This window comes from Protobothrops mucrosquamatus, unplaced genomic scaffold (genome assembly GCF_001527695.2).
Source record: "Protobothrops mucrosquamatus isolate PMUCROS unplaced genomic scaffold, P.Mucros_1.0 scaffold_146, whole genome shotgun sequence".
NCBI lineage: Eukaryota > Metazoa > Chordata > Lepidosauria > Squamata > Viperidae > Protobothrops > Protobothrops mucrosquamatus.
Window position 1 is genome coordinate 320405 of NW_015386222.1, and position 6000 is coordinate 326404.

Sequence of the window (6000 nt, forward strand, 5' to 3'; positions counted from 1 at the left end):
AGGCACAGACCTCATATTCATGCATGATGAAGCATCCTCGCTGGTCACATTAGTGAACTTGCAAATAGTTTGCTCATGTAGTGTTCACTGCTCACGTAGTGAACTTTCAAGTACTTTATACATCAGGGCTTTTCAACCTTTTCACCCATTGTACCACTTTTAGGATATGGCAACATCCGAGTACCACCAGTCGCCTAGCAAGGTGTCAAAAAACTTGGTGACCAAAAAAAAAAAAAAAGGAAAAAAGTGATAAAGTACAGGTAGTCTTCGACTTACAACAGTTCGCTTAGTGACTGTTCGAAGTTACAATGGCACTGAAAAATGGCCCCCCCAAGGCACAGCCAAACAAGACAGTGCCCGACGGCGCTCTTCCTCCTGTCCGAGGTTTTCATTGTTGTGAGCATTTCTGTTGAGGATTGGCAGTGGGGGTGGGGTGGGGGGGTGTTTGGTTTTTATTCCCCTCATCTGCTGGGTGGTTGCAGCAGGTTTTGGTCACTTCACATGACCCTGGGACACTGTGACCATCATAATATGGATCGTTGCCAAGCATCTGAATGTAAATCACAAGACCCTAGAGATGCTGCAACATTCCAGCTGATCGGCGTTTCTTCTGGGCTCATCAGAAGCGCCAGGATCAGCGCCGAGCTCCAGCTGGAGCCTGGCGCTGATCCTGGCGCTTCCGCTTAGACCTGACAACCCTGCAGCTGCAGTCTTCTCTCGGTCATGCTTGTCCACTGTTGCCACCAATTCAGCTCATTCCCCTCCCCTGCTACCACTTTTCTAGGATGGTCGCGTACCACCTGCCAGGTGCCAATGTACCACAGGTGGTACCCGTACCACTGGTTGAAAAGCCCTGTTATACATCCTTTCTCTGGTAGTTTTGTGTATTGATGAGGAAATCCATTTCAAGAATGCATTTTCAAAAATGACTATGCATCATTGGCTTGTGCTAAAAGAACATAGAACATATGTTCACAAAGGAGGAGATTTATGGTTGGTTCCACCTCCCAGCTCTGGCCTCCTGTCTTAATTAGTATAGTGGCATTATAAGCCAAAGGAACCCAAATGCAGAACTGCCAGCACTCCAGCATTAGAAGTTGAAAGAGAATGGAGGTATTTATCCATGGCAAGCACAGCGGCAGGAAAAAAAAAGTGAGGCAAGATATGGATCTAAGAATATAGAGGTTCTTGGTCACAAGCCAGTGGACAAGCACTAATTGCCTGATAATTCTCAATGCTCAGCTTCTCTGTGGCTTGCAAATATGTAAACATATCCACGATCAGAGTGCCCTGATGTTCAGTGGATCTGAAAAGAGTCAAAATAGCCTACATTGGACTTTTCATTTAAGTAACCATTTCCCAGCCTTGGGAAATTCCTGGTGTGTGTGGACTTTTTTTTATCAATGGCATGCTGGTCAGGAAATTTCAGGCAGTGAAGTGGCTTCTTGAAATCTCTGTTGTTCTTTGCATGAATTCCAGATAATAATGATGCAATTACTTTAATAGTAAACTCACCATAACAATAAAATAATTCCTCACTATGCACTGAGAGATTTTAATTACAAAACAACTACACTACCAATCAACGCCTCAGATAATACCACGAGTTAATTGGCCATGTTTAAGAGAGAGAATAAATTGAGTGCTTTGTTGTGGAACTCTCAAATTATAGTTCTCACACTCAGAATGGGACACTGATGGAAATATTTTGCTTTTATCCCAGAATGTTTTGGGAATGCTTCCTACATTCGTGCTCGTTTCCCCCACTGCAATCACACCAGCAAACAAAATTGCTAGGTCTATAAGTAGGACTTTGACATAGCCCAAAGTCTCTGCTTCAGAGAAGATCTACAAGCAAGGCTAAAGGTTCTTCTTTTTTGCTGCATGGCTGTTAGCACTTCTGAATGGACATGTGCCTGTTTGTACTGTCCCAAGGCCATGCAAAGCTTTTGCTACATTGCATCAGTAATGATTGTAGCTAGGGAAGGGATGGATTGTTCAGGATTCTTCATAAAACACCCCTCAAATATAAAACCAGTACGTCAGAAAAACAGGCTCAACTGAGTTTGTATACCTCACATGCTGCATTTCTCTGGGCAAAGACATATGAGATAATGTTAAAACATAACAATTCACTTGTTCCAGAAGGCACTAGCCTTATTGTATTCCACTGGCCCCAAGTACTTGCTTAAAGTTCTGTTTCAGTTTAGTAAGGTAGGCTTGCAAATTTATTGCAGAAGAAAATTTGCAAGAGGTATTGGATTTTCAAACCAGAATTAGAATTATGTTGCATGTCATACTGTCCCGGAGCAGTTACAAATCTTAATTTAACTTCTACATTTATAGAAGTTCTATAATATAGTTTAGAAACTCCAATGAACTTGCTCAAATTAAAAACAAATCTGAAGAAATAATCTTTGGAGAGAAAACTACCATATTCAGAATACCAAGGATATACCAAATTCCCTAGCATTAAACCTTGAAACTTCTGTTATGTACACATACCACTGATATGTGGGTGATCTGCAGCAATCAGCCTCCCGTGCCAGTAGTTCAAAATGTGCATCCCTCTGCACACATGACTCGTGATTCACTGCCAAAACAAGCACCTCTTTTTCCTGAGTTTGGGACTTTCTAGGCTAATAAAAATCAGAGAAGGAGAAAAACAAGCTACGCTTCCAAACAACCCCCTCCTATCAGCTATTTCCTATTGTGCTAACAATTTCCAGCAGCTGTTAAAGAATGCTAGGTGGGGCTGTGGAAAATGCCCAGCCTCCATAGGAAGCTCTCGTCTGGGGAGAGCGAGGTGGGTGTCTGTAAACTTGCAAGCTCATATCCTCACAGGGTCTTTCTTTCTTTCTTTCTTTCTTTCTTTCTTTCTTTCTTTCTTTCTTTCTTTCTTTCTTTCTTTCTTTCTTTCTTTCATAGAGGTAGAACACTTGTTTACGGAACTGTTACATGGAATGCTAAACTGTTTTAAATTGGGACACCTTTCAATTGTTCTCACCTTACAAATACTGTGGCTTGGACAGAGAATTTCACTGCAAGCATGCACTCTTCAAGGAAGCCCCAGCAGGTGTGGCATGCACATCTACACCCACTCCAAAGCGTTATTTTGGCTTTGGATCTAAAATGCAGCACATTCTAGTGATAATATTCCAAAGCTGTGAGCCAGACCCATAATTTATAAACCAGAGTACAGTAGCTGGATTCATACAACAGTAGACCACAAAGATAGACTCACTAGACGTCTGCTGCAAACCTGACACTCAGCAGATACCAGCGGACAGCTATACTGTATAAATCTCAACCTTGCACCATTTAATGGCCATCCATAATTTTGCACCCAAATAGGCAAGCCAAATTGTAGTTTAAGGTATTGTGCAAAAACAGCTGATATTTTAAACATTTATTTTTCAGTTCATATCTTGCCTGTCCTCCATCTGCTCAAGGTGGCATACATAGTACTGATAAAGGAGAATATTTGTAGCTCAGGGTTGACATGAGGGGTCCTTGGTGCTCTCTGAGCTTGATTGTTTTCTGGCAAAAAGACCCAAGCACTTCTCCACCAGCAATCAGCACTCAGATCAGCATAGATTAACTCCAAGGTTAACATCAGACCAACAATCAAGTAAACAGTACCCCAATCAAGAAACTGCCAAAGAAGCCAACAGCAAACAGCCCAATCAAAGAATCTCTAGACCACCCCCACCAACACTGACAGGCAAGCCATCAGAATATAAACTGACAGCAAACAGCACTCCTTACTAGCACTGATGATGTTATCTAGTTTGGCTAATGAAATGTCTGCAAGAAAACAAGCAAGTTCAGAGAGTACCAAGGACCCCTCATGCATAGTACTACTCCAACTGTTTCCACCAACAACTCTCTGGCTTTTTCACTGAAAGTGGTCTAAATTGGTCTCCAATTCTAGTGCAGGATTTTAGCCATTGTACCACACTGGTTGTCTTTCCATGCAAATATTTGGAAAGCATTTCATCAAGGGAGAAAAAAAAATCTCTAACAGAAAAAAAAAAGTGGGAATGTGAACCTGCCTGACTCACTCATACGTGGACTTAGTCGTGCTACGGATTGCATAGAGCAAACACATTGTTCACAAACACAAACACACACACACACACACACATCTTCCCTGTCTCCTGCATTAAACCACAATATTAACAACTATGCCTGTAGAATAAACTACAGTAGCTAAGACTCAAATATATTATTAATTTATAAATGATGATTTTCATAGCAAAGCGGCTGGGACCACACATTAGGCTTGGCAAAAGTCAGATCTGTTTTTCTTTAGTGTGATGCCTGAATAAATCATGAATCTATTCAAACTGGGATTTGAATCCAGATAACACCCTGGAGTCAAACACACCATTCCAACAATTAATATTTTCCAGAACTCATTTTAGCATATTAAACATTTAGGAAGCGTGCTGTAAAATTGTGCTGTAAAATGAATGTGTTCTGTGCCATTTTTAAAATAAAGTCCATAAAGCTGTTATGATTGTAGGAAATGACTTGGTGGTGCTACATGGGTTGGTTCTGTATGGTTGGTGAATGCAGGAAATGCTTTTAGTTATCCTCCTAGCCCTGCAGATAAATAAATAGTTGCCACACAGGCAACTAGTCCCAGGATCAATGAGCAGCTTCTGTACAGCTGGAAGCTGAGCCAGCAAAGTGTTTAAAGTGTTGGACCAGCCTTCTTCAGCCCTAAAAACTCATCAGGTGACTTTGGGCGTTGCCTCGCCCAATCTCCCTCAGTCATAAGATAGCTGCTGTGGAGATAATAAGAAGAGAAATCCCCAATAAGTCACCTTGAGAGGGCAGGATAAATCCAACTGCATCAGTGGGTCTAGGGCAGGGGTAGGCAACCTTGGCTCTTTTATGACTCGTGGACTTCAACTCCCAGAATTCCTGAGCCAGCCATGCTCCTGAGCCATGCTGGCTCAGGAATTCTGGAAGTTGAAGTCCACGAGTCATAAAAGAGCCAAGGTTGCCTACCCCTGGTCTAGGGGGACACCAGCTGCCTATCTGGCCTGTCATGTGCAAGGCTCCAGCAGCCACTTTATGATCATCAGTATTATTGATAGTATTATTGTACTATTAAAACAAACAGCTACATTTCTATCTGCATTGTCCCAAAGGTGCTTTTTCAGCAGGCAACTGGACTTTCTTGTTCAAGAAAGTCCAGTTGCCTCCTGAAAAAGCACCTTCGGGACAACTGTGATCTGGATGACTGAGAATCTCCATAGACATTCATTGTTTCTGGTAATGATATTTTTGTCTGAGCTGTGCTGCATTCATAGAGACTCAAATTATCTGTGCCAGGTAAACATATATTTTTAATTTTTTTTTAAGAGAACAACTCCTGTACTTTAAAAGAGAATGAGCTCAACATGATGGGTTCCCTCATGTTCTGGAAATGTGATGAAGTCTTCCCACCTAGCAGTGGTAAACAGCAGTTGTAGTGGCCTGTATGATTACTGATTGTGCATGGAGATAAATAAGATTAACTTCTTCATGCAAGAGCCCTCATCCAGCAGGGGCTCATGTCTAGTTCTAGATAATGAATTATTCTGACATGTCCGTACAGTGCAAAAATCTTTGTGGCTGCAGCTAAGTATACATTTGTGCTATTGGAGTATGTGTGATAATTTAACTACATGGCCAAGTGTGGTGAGGTAGCAATGTCTATTACATCCTTAGAGAGATGAAAATATGAAGCTAATCTATGGTTTACTTGTACATCAACAGAAGAATGCATCATGTTTCTGCCACTGAGATTGGCAAAACTGAAAAATGTTAATCTAGTTTGGATCGTTTCCTTTTCTTCTATAGAGGTGGGGAGCGGGTGAAAAAGGAAACTGTAATTAGCATTTTTGCAACTTGGCAAGACTTGTCTGTAACTAAAACTAAATATTTTATATAGCAAAGCTATATAATAACAGACCACTTTCGGTGTCCAATTTATTCCCTGCCTTT